Raw genomic sequence first — 12,304 nt, 5'->3', positions numbered from 1 at the left:
CAATTATTATTATTCTTTCTTTCATGTCTTTCGTTTTTCATTTCTTCAAATTCCTACATTAGTAAACAATCTTTATCATCTCTCATATATTTCTTTTTTCTATATTTAAATGATCATGTGTCAAAACTAAACGATCTTGGTTTAAAATTGTGTACCAAATATAAAAGATCTTGAACGAAAATCATTTATATTTATTCACGATCGTTTAGGAAAAGAGCTAACATTAATGTGTAGTTGATTAATTGTTGATCTCACACATTATTTGTAATCTTTTTTATTATGGTTTGTGAGTTTTTTTTTTTTTTTGAAATTGTTATATAGAATTTAAATATTTGGGTGGTTTATTATATTTTATAAAAATGAGGATAATAAATAATTAAATTGTACATTAGATTTACACGAAACATCATTTGAAATTGAACTAACTAATAATAATAATAATGGTGGCGATTAAAGAGATGGGAAAATGGGATACAACACAAAGAGCTTTTCTTTAAAAACAAAAAAGAAAATGCAAAAGTAAATTGTTTTGGTTAGAGAGCGTGTGGGTTCCACTTAATAGCATTGGAAGAAAATAAGGGCCCCATTTTTGGGGAAAGCGACCAAGTGGATCCGTCCGATCCTAACCTTTCCTCCACCAATTAAATAACACCGACTTGACACGTCCTTCTTCCATTTTTTAATTTCATTTTATATAAAACTTTGAACCCGATAATAATAAAAATAATAAAAGGTCAATTATATTTTAATATAATATCTAATACAAACTGCCACGTGGAGGTAACCCCATTCTGCTTCTCCACTATTCACATTTTAGATGTTAGAAAGAAAATGTCCACACCTCTTCTCTCTCAAAACATTTATTTCTTTTTAAATTATTATATAATGGTTTTAATTCATATTTCATCACCAAAAAATATATACACATATATATTCATAAATTCATAATAAACCAATATTATTATTAATTAAGCGGCGTGATGTGAGTTTAATAATATGCTTCTCAACCATAAAATTAGTTGAGTGACTTCATATAAGTTAGTATTAATTGATTTATAGACATCTCTCATGTTAAACATTTTATATACTTTTTGAAAAGAAAACATAGAAATGTTACACTATTTAATTGTACAAAAAAAGAAAAAAAGGAGTAGATAAGTTGAGAGAATAAAAAATGGTGAATAGTGAATAGTATTAGTGTAAGAAAGGGGCTATGTCTATGTGGGGACCCGCCCAAAAGAGAATAATGACTTGCAAATGTAAATCATAGTAAAGATAAATGAATGATATTCCAAATCTACCGCATAATTTAGTTTGTAGAATATTGATGATTTGATGTTGCTACATTTTTATGGAATCCTTTACAGCTTCACAACCTTAATGAAACCTTCAATAACCTTACACAATAGAGTCCCTAGCTTTTCTGACCTCTCCCTCTCTCTATCTCTTTATATATATATATGTATATGTAACACATGTACAGACACATATATAGTCTCCTTAGATTACTCTATAAATTTAGAAAATTATAGCTGTTGAGGAGTGGGTTCTGGCCTAGCAAAGTAAGTAAAGCCAAAATTAAAGATAAAATAAGAAAAATGGTACCAATTGGAAAATTATTCAAGTGGTGCAAAATAAACGTGTATGGAACGTGCCATAAGTGGAGATATCGAGAACGAACAATTGAATGTATTGAAAATCGTCGTCGAACATCGTGTGGACGAACACGTCATTGAAGATGACACTCTATGTAGGACTGAAGTTGATCTTACAATAGTGGAAAGACCAAATAATCCTCATGTCGCGAAAAATTTCATAAACGACGAAGATGACAAATAATCATCACATCAAAGTGAGTCAAGCGATGATGAATAACAATGTTTTTTTTTTTACGTATACCCACATTTAGTCATTTTTTATACATTCATTACGTTGTGATACTCACGTTTGTTTAACGTTTGTTGCTTTTTATGTCTGCAGAAATGCAAGTCTAACTTTCTGAGTAACACACATGAGGAACACTACAAGAAAATGAGGATCTCCTGACGCACACAAGTATCAGGAGATATACAAATGCGTTGGAAAATGATCTCCCGACGTAAAAAAGTTTGTTGGGACGAGAGTCGGGAGAAATGTGTCGGAAGAGGATATCCCGACGTTGTTCATAACGGCGTCGAGATATTCTCTGTGATCTCCTGATACACAATTTGTGCATCGAGAGATTCTCTATGTTTTTTCTAAAAAAATACCTACCCCTCATCTTTATTGAATCATCGTTGAAATCGAAAAAAATCTCATCTTTATCTAATCTTCGTCGAAATATAGAAAGAAAACTAATATAATTGAAAGTAGAAACTATCACAAAAAGATGCAATGTGATAACTCATGCTACTAACTCATACGAAACATTAACACGCATCAGAATCCACCTACACCATAAATTAACTTTCAAAACTAGTTCAAGTAGAGTAAGAAAATAAAAAGAAACATACCTCAATGATTCAGTGTCATTTTACGGCAAAGGATGGGCTTAAAGACAGAAAGGAAAAACATTAGAGTGACTTCAAGTCATGACCTTAGGAAAAAAAATTCATAATTTTAGGAAACAAATAGATTTTTAAGGAAAAATAAACATCTAGCTTATTACATACCGAAAGGGATGGAAGTGGCGGCACCGAAAGAGAAAGACCAACGACGAGGACGGGGGTGGCACATTTTCGCAACCCTTTCTTCTCCCCCTTCAGTTTTCGCAACCCCTTAGTTTCTTCTCTCCTTCGCAAATATGTGAATTACAGATGGAGTGTGAGGTTTTAACGAAGATCTCCTGACGCATTAGTGGTGATGTCGGAAAAAGTTAAATATAATAAGAAAATTATAGACTTTTCCTGACATCGTTATGCACAGCGTCGGAAAAAGTTAAATATAATAAAAAATATAGACTTTTTCCGACGTCGTTATGCATGGCGTTGGGAAAAGTTCAATATAATAAAAAAACTATAGACTTTTTGCGACGCCATTATGCATGGCGTCGGGAAAATTCTATAGTTTTTTTTTTATAAATTACCTTATACCAACCTCGCCTTATGTTGCATTGGAATTGCCAACTTTTTGTGACGTGTTTTCTACGGCGTCGAAAGAAGCTTTTTTCCCGATGTTACTTATACCGACGTCTGTGTTGTGCGTTGGGAAAGACATATTTTCTTTTAGTGAAAAACTATTTCCTTAATCTAGACGTGTTGGATAACGCAGACGGTTCGTTGTCAATAGGCGACACTTCAAATTTGTAAAAGTGAACATTGGATTAAATATTTGGACATTCTACGACGTGTCTTGGCCGCACATCGCGGAAAGTATAAATAACAAAGTAAATATTCACCTTTTTGCGACGTTTGGGAGATAGACGTCGCGAAAAGTTTCGACGTTCCACGACGTGATGTCTTCAATCGTCGTAGAAAAGTAAAATAACAAATTAATTAGTAAACTTTCCGCGACATCATGGTCCCAAACGTCACGAAAAATGTCATACTGCGACGTATTATGACTTACGTCGGCAAAAGCTGATTAACGCCAACGTTCTTTTAGCGACGCTTTTTCTGGTGTCGCGATAAGTCTGAATTCTTGTAGAGACCCAAAAGACGAGACCAAACTAGAAGAAGTAAATCGGTTGATAAGTCTTCGAGAGGCCCACGACAACAACGAACCCATGCAAGTTTACCCCTCCAACTTCTTTTAAAATATAAAATTAATAAGCAATGATGATATATATATAGTCTCGTAAATAAAACGAATATGAATTTGTCACAAATTTAAAGTTTGATTTATCAATTCTTCAATGGTTGACCTAAAACAAAGTTAGTAAAACAATTGGCTTAAATATCATATAGTATTATATATATATATATACACACACTTTAGAGGGTCTACATCATATCTAAGTAAAGTGGATCAATAGGAATTAAAGACAATCCGATTCTTTTGATGAAGAATCACAATCAATTTTGAAGGAATTTTCAATTTCCTCTGGGGTCTTAATTAAGATCGAATTAATAGGCAAAACCATGCAATTATATTAGCAAGAAAATTGGCTACTTGGTGGCAGGACAGTGACCATTTGAGTACACCTTTCGAGTGTATACGATATCCAATACTTCACTCATGAAGATGGTTCGAGTGTTCAAATTTTTGATTTAAATACATAAACTCGATGTTGATTGTTGATGTTGGTTTTGTTCCATAAAAGTACATAGGCATTAATAAAAAGTTTGTGTCTAAAAAAAGTGTTTCTACTAGTAAAGGTTTCCACAAGTAGTAGAGTAATAGATATAAATGCCCTTAATGTCTCTCAAATTAGATTTGTTGGTTGCATTTGTGGATTCAACCATACTTATTATTGTTTAATCATTTTTTTAAAAAAAGTTTTCTCAAACTAAGATTATCTATATTACTTAAAACCTTTTTTATTTTTTGAAATTTAAAATTTAAATTATTAAAGTAACCGATCATAATTATGATGGCCTAAAGAAATAATAAATAAAAAACGGCCATTATTGCTTATTTGGGCTATGGCCCCCACACCTCCTCAGCTATTAAAAAATACATTTTCTTTATAAAAAAAAATATAACAATTTGATAAACTATTTATATTCTATCAAACAAAATCACTACAAATTAGGTTAAATATTTTATTTTTGATAATTTCTTTAAAATAACGTTGGGACTAATAATATAATTGGCCTTATTTAGAAATATAGCCCCAAATGTAGAGAAAAGAAAAGAGAAGAAAAATTAGTTTAATTGATTGTGACACTATTGGTTAATTAATAAATAAATGTCTAATTTTCTCAAAACTAAAGAAGGGCAGACTCACACTTCAAATACACCAAATAGGAATGCCAACAGATTGAACGCTATATAAGAGATCTTAAACACAATATTATAGGGCTTCCAAGAAATGACTACTTTTCAAATTTTTATTTTATATCAAACATTTTTAATTCAAAAATATACTTGTAAAAATACTATTGTGCCTTAAATTTTAAAAACATATTTCTATTTTTAAAATTGTCTAAGAGAAAAATATACGTTTATTATAAAAGAGGTAGTGTATTTAATATAAAAATTTGTTATTTTTAAGAGAGAAAATCATCTAATATTTGATATAACTTTATTACATTTTAATTTGAAGAGGAAAAATGATATTTAATATGATTTTATTTTTCATTTTGTTTTTCCTGCTAATTTTTTTTTATATTATATGTAAAAGATTCAATTGTTTATTTGGAAATGTTCAAATAAATGAAATATATGGGTAAGTGTATTTGATATGGACTCAACTCAAATACAACAATTATATATCACAATGTACATATATACTTTTTTCTTGGACTGTGTGTCCAAGAACCCTTTCCATCTTCCATCTTCCATCTTCCATCTCTTATTCTTTTCATTTTCATCTTTATCTTGTCAACTAAATAAATGATCAATAAAAGAACAACGTGGAAAGCTCGAAAGCTTCATATTGTGTGACGCCAACCGGGAGTTTCAGCGCACACCACCCACCGAGAAGGAGAAAAAGAGAGGGCCGGGGAGGAAGAAGAAAGAATAATAAGGAGGGAGGAGGAAGAAAAAATAGATTTTTTAAAGGGTTTTTTTTTTCTTTCTAGTTCATGGAGCGACATCAGCAGCCATGAAAGTGTAGGATGGTGCATGAAGGAGAGAGAATCAAAACATTAAATTATCCTCGCTTTATATATATATATATATGTTTTGTATTAATAAAAAATTGACATTAAACTTTTTTCTTTTAATTTGTAAAAATAAAAACTTGAGGAAAAAAATATATATTAATATAGCACTTTAAAAAGTATGTATCAAAATAATATTGTTTGAAAACTATTTATGAAAATAATGTTGTTTTTCTTACCTCTTGTTGTTTTGTTTCTTCTCTCTCCTTGGTTGAGTCTCCATCTTTTTTCAATTCTTCATTTAAATTTTAATTCTTTTATTCTATTTAAATATTATTTTTTAAAATTATTACTAATTTATTTATATCTCTAACCAAAAAATGATGAGTCTTGGCGTAGAGAATGATTCAAGTTCTTAGCAAAAGAATTGTTTGAGACTAATGTGTGTTTATGTGAAAAAATGTATTTACACGATTTGATATGAAACGATGATGTTTATGAAAAGGTTTAGTTAAACCTACCTCACCAAGTCTTTTAACTTACATTTTAAGCTTTCAGTCCCCAAGTGATCATGTGTTAAGGCTAAAGTAAGGAAAAGATGAGAAGATGTTAGACATTTGGTTTAAAGTCTGAGTTATTTCCTATGTATTTTGCAAAAATGCTGTAAAACACATGATTTAAGGTTAATAAAGGAATAGTTTATATTATTTTGATGTACTAATTGCATTATCATCTAAAGTGTGAATTTAAGTTTAAGTGTGAAGTCATCAAGCGTATAAGTAAAATTACTTAAAGACCTAAAGTTGAGCTTTTGGTGTTTAACGCATCAGAAATACTTAAGGTCATATTGCGTCTTTCATGGTTGCAGGGTGGGACGTGACACTTTATGTACAAACCCCTAAAATAAAAACTTATCTATTTGGCAACCTTTTTCTTAAAAAAAATAATAATTTATAAACAAGCTTGTTTGATTTGTTAGATATTTAAAATATTTTTATTAATGTCAAATTACTGTAAAGAAAATTTTCATTTGCCAAAACTGATTACCAAAAGTTGTATTTGGAGGTTGGTCGACAACATCATCAAAGGTGATGGTTAAAAGTTGACTAGCAGTAGTCATCGGAGATGGTGGCAAGAGATGATCGACGATTGTCGTCAAAGTTTCTCCTATAAATTAAGAAGAGATTAACCATTAAACATTCCAACTTCATCTTTCTAAAAGTAAAATAACTAATTTTATCAACTTGTTTTTCCAAAATCTTTTTCGGGTGATTGTTAAATACTTAAACTTTTTAAAATTAAATCACTAGAAAAGTCATTTCAAGCACCTTTGTAGTCCAAAATAATATAACAAAAGGTTTCTCAATTTTATTTATTTGTTTGTTTAATTTATTCTTTTCTAGATTGAATCAAAATTGAAAGTTTAAGAACCAAAATAAATATCTTGGGTGTATAGACATAAAAACAAACCAAAAGTAGTTTTTAAACTTCAAATCTGGTTGAACTCACCTCAAATATTATCAACTTGATCATAAAATTGAAATCTCAATGCAACAAAAAACAAAGTAAACTCAATCTAATATATGATATTTTTCCTAATTCTACCCTTTGAGTTGTTTGAATTGGGTCACAATATTTAAAAATTTAAGACTCGAAATTTGAAATTTATATATACTAGAAAAGAGAATTTAAAAATAATTATAAACAGGCATAATCTATATTTCATATCGATCATATATTCACTCAACTTAGTAAATCTAAAATACAAAACAAAATTTAGATTGTCTACCGGTCATGCCAAACATCCTATGAAAAAAAAAGATATGGTTGTTAAAATATATTAACATATACTTCTCAAAATTTTGGTGGAAACTTTGTTTCAAAGAAGAATTTTGAAAGAAAAAATAGTATTATAAAATTTTGACTATATAAGAATGGAAGAGTTGGTATCATGGAAGCTCACTCATAATACAAATCACAATAATATGAATGTAAGAAGCTTGTGATTATCTTTGACTACTGAATTGCAATATTTTATAACTTGAGCATTTAGCCATTGTGAGTGATTGGTTCCAATTAAAATTTTGATGTTAATGGATTTCAGCATTCTAATTGTACAATCATGATGTGTTCAATAGACCCAAATTTCAAAGTTTAGGGAACAAACTTTTCTGTGTATTTCTTATGAATTATTTAAATAATAAAAAATACAACATATGATATTAATAATGGAAAAGAAAGTCAAATCAAGCAATGAAGAAAAATCCCATCTTTCAACCCACAAGAATCCAAATCTGATTTTCCTTTATTAAATACGAAGATGACTGAGTAGGTCATAATGCAACATTTCAAAACTATAAACTAAGAAATTACATGATATACATAATTAATGAATAATTTGACAAGTTTTGGCTATCTGTGGGTTCAATTACAAGAAATGAGTAATTTTAAAGTGTGTAATAAGGAGCAAACACATGTTCTATCTGTGGGTTTTGCACCTCACTAAGTCAACAAATGCATTTAATTATTTTAATTGCCTTCAACTAATAGATCTACCTAACCCATATAACATTATACACCTAATTAAAACCATGCTTATTTAAATAATCATACTTTTCAAACTTACCCTCATCATTTTTCTAAACAAATTATTGTAATTGTGTTGACAGTCCTATTATAATAAAGGCATATATAGTCAATTTAATAACGAACAATTTTCAACCCATATGCTGTATAAAAGGTCTAGTTCATGATAAAAGATGTGGCTATGGAATAATTGGCTTCTGGTGTGAGTTGAGAGGGATAAGAAGAAAAAAACAAAAAAAGGAATAATGGTTGTTTTAAATTGTATGATTAGTTGGTACCTTGATGTTGTAATAGTTTGAAAAGATCCTCCAAAAAGTTGGAAGTTTTTAAATGAAGAAACATGTGTTAGTTTGGTTTTTCAGCTGGAGAAAGAGGTGTGTTATGAGAATCTTTCTCTGATCCATTTCCAAACCATTCTTCTTTGTTTCTTTCTGTATGTATGCATGGATTATATTAAATCAGATCTGTTCTACCTAGAAAGTAATATAGTAGAACAAATACCAAGAATATTTGATCACATTGCAGCCAGCCAATCAGAAGATATGACAAAGTTTATTTAGATGGCTCAACGAGGTAAGATTGAATAAGAAGTATCAATTTTGGTAGAAATAAGTACCTTATGGTTACAATGATCCTTTCAATCACGAACGCACTAGTCAGCCGAGGTAATCATGTGTAGGCAAAAGATTTTATAGGCTAGAAGAATCCCTACTGGGGCATAGATAACTCCAATAATTTTCCAATTATTCCCCAATTGGGACCTTCAAAGTACACTTTCTTGGAGAAATCCAAGAGACAGACATATGGCATCTGTAATGACACTTTCCACTGCTTGTACAATAATAACACCAGCATGATGGCCCCATATCTTCTCATGGTAGCTAGTCTTTATTGTAACGCCTCCTGACATAAATAAATTGAATTCACATCCGAATAAAAGGAGTTAAAAAATGCTTAAAACAATTGAAAGTAGTAATCTATAGCAACAAGGTCTACCTTACTGACTCAATTATAAAAACTCTAAAGTTGCATGTTTAAGCTTAAAGCAATTCAATGTTAAGTGACTTACTTGTGAATTTTCTTAGGAAGCATGTGAATAATGATAAAATCATGTTGAAAGAATCATTGTTAATTCGTGGGAATAGTCTTCGCTCTTGAAAGATGTTAAAAACAAGTAGATAATGTTGCAAGTTCACAAGAAAAACAGTGTCAACTAGTGTTGGATCTTGGATCTAGGGCATTACATGTGCAAATTTAATAAAAATCTATGAACAATGGCAACATACTTTACCATACTATAGACTCGCAACGGCTGCTTCCTGCCACATAAATATAACCATGAAGAGAATTGTAACTAAAGCCACTAGAGCACTTCAGGTAGCAGGGAATTGTGTGTTAAAGATAAGCAAATCCCTTCTTATACTAGCGGTGATCATCATAAAGCAGTATGTGTGTGTGTGTGTCTAAAATCACCTGAATAGTGACAAGCATAAGAATCCATTTTAAACCAAAGGTCTCCACATGTTGTGCATAAAAAACCCCAAGTATAATATGTATAACTCATATCAAAAAGTTCATTCAGAAGCATTCATTGATAAAAAGAATTAGTTAACTTAACCTAACATTTGGCAAAGTTCTTGTTGTTTTGTAACTATTATGTAATATCTGTTATGAAGTTAATTTCTGCAAGTATTTTAACAAAAAAAATCGAGAAAGAAGTTGCTGTTTCAGTTCTTCTTACTTTCCAGCATTGTAATTTACATACCAATGGAAAGTTGGACATTTAAAAATGCTTGATTCAAGCATATATCAATATGCATTTTTTTTTATTTATTTGCTGATTCTTGAATGCTACATCATAGGTTTTATCAACGGCTGCATCCACACCCCCCTGCAGCTTTTCGTTGCATATATGACACGACCTTTTTCCAAGGTAGAAGAACATAGGTTGTAATAGGTTTGGCGTCAATACCTTATAGTGATAATGAAGCTTTCATTCTTCAACGGACAATTAGGACAACCAAGCACACTAATGATTACATTACCATTTTCAATCAAGGCAACAACATACTGATTCATTCATACAAAGCTTTAGGTTCCATCCACAGGGGTCAAGCCCCCAATGTCTCCCTGTGGAGACAATAGTTGAATTACACCGACTTCTAGCCTCGAGAATTTCACAAGTTAGTGCTTTCAACTAAGCATTCATTTAGGGAGAGTTTTGGAAAATGAGTAATGAGTGAGTTACTATTGGAGTAATTGATAATTTAATAGAATTTTATTATTCTCTTCAACTTTTTGAAAAAGACGGACTTATAAATACAAAAAAGAAAACATATTTTTCAACTTAAACGTTTGCTTTTTTACAAAATTTTCTCAAAACTTTTTTTCATTCAAATTGGTTCTTACAAATCAAATGAATGTCTCCGACGGGTGTTGTCATCAATTTGGTGGTTTGTAGATTTAGGGATATCAATGAGAATAAGTTATTCTATTATGGATTTCTCTAATCTGCTTAAGCATGCTTAATTTTATTTTAAATTATAAGAAAATTTGTCTATGTAATTGTTTGTTATTGTATGCTATTTTAAGTTTTCAATTAAATTGAAAATATCTCCATGAAATCTTCTACTGTCAAGGGCTTTAATCCCTTCAATCACATCAAATCAACATAAATACTAACATCAACACAACTTCAACTCCACGATTCAAATTTCTCAAGAAATCTCGTGCGAACAGAATGAAAACAAGGACATTCATAAACCATTTGGGAGACCTGATTTTGAGAGGCATTGATTATAAAAGTAAGAGTTGAACACGTCAATTAAATTAGATCATCAAAGAAGTAGAAGGAAAAATGGGAGTAAAGATTAAACTATTTCATCACTACAATGTGTGGTAGGAGAAGGGCTCTGATCAGTGTAAGCAATGCCGGAGCTGGATCAGAGTTGTGGATGGCGGAGAGGGCCTTATTGAGAGGAAGATGTTGAAAGCCATCTCAAGAAGCTGACATTCAGAGTGGGAGCTCCCATTGCTCTTTCCACACGTACCTTAGTGACCAAGAAAACATTAGGTAAATTCTCATAATTATAAATAGTATTTCAAAAGATCCATTTGTTGGAAATTCACATAATTGTAAAAGTAGAAAGTGGTTTTTTCCATAATAATAATAATAAATTACAACGTTATAAATATTATAATAAATGGATGTTCACCATTATCTTTTTGTGGTCAAGTAATTAATTTGGATAATTTGAAGTAAGTGAAAAATGTTTAGATTTTAATTTTCTTAACTATTTATTTGTTTGTATATATATATATAGTTTTATTATTTTATTATTTTTTTATTTGGGTTGGGTCTCATTTTTACAATTTTATATTTGATAAAAATACAGTCAACCAAAAAAATTCACCACAATTTCACCTTCTTAAAACATTATGCACGAAACTCACTTCTATTTCCATCACTAAACATCATCAAACCATCAGCAAAACAAAAGGGAGTGAGTTGTAATTGGTCATAGTGAAGGTATATGATCAACAAATTTCAATAATACCTTTTTACATAATGAATTATTCAATCTATAATAAACACCAAGTACAATAATTTGCCCTTCACATGTCACTTTGATTCGTAAGGGAACAAATCAATACAACACCATTGTCAAAACTGTAAGAACACAGAAATCAAAATAGGTGTTTGGTCAAACTGACTTGTGAATGAAATAATTCAACTCTACCAACAACATTCACACCCAAATTTACACATTTGTCAAAAATCTTCATCTTTCAATATTTCTTTCAACCTACTAACGTTATGTTTCCCAACTTCAAAGTAAACAACTCTATATCCTGTTTGACTTTCTAACTCAAATATTAACTCCAAATTTCAAAACTCAATTATAAACTCCAAACAACTCAACGGTGAGCAAATCTGTTCCAAGAAGAGTAACTACGAAATGAATCTAGATGAGATAGTGTTTATGTAGTTTGAATAGAAGGTCCGAAGCAGAGGATAAGCTTCAGTCTTTCAT

General features: G+C 30.4%; 1 long non-coding RNA gene across 1 annotated transcript; it reads right to left on the bottom strand.

The window, feature by feature from the left end:
* Window positions 1-6,360: 6,360 nt before the first annotated feature.
* Window positions 6,361-9,662, bottom strand: LOC116402842. The gene is made up of 3 exons (XR_004215504.1): window positions 9,557-9,662; window positions 8,887-9,173; window positions 6,361-6,851 (listed from the first exon to the last, which is right to left on the bottom strand). It is a non-coding gene; the product is annotated as an uncharacterized LOC116402842 (long non-coding RNA).
* Between the last annotated feature and the right edge of the window lie 2,642 nt (window positions 9,663-12,304).

Source organism: Cucumis sativus, chromosome 3 (assembly GCF_000004075.3).
Source record: "Cucumis sativus cultivar 9930 chromosome 3, Cucumber_9930_V3, whole genome shotgun sequence".
NCBI lineage: Eukaryota > Viridiplantae > Streptophyta > Magnoliopsida > Cucurbitales > Cucurbitaceae > Cucumis > Cucumis sativus.
Note: the sequence above shows the minus strand (reverse complement) of the source record. Positions and strands in the feature narration are given on the sequence as shown.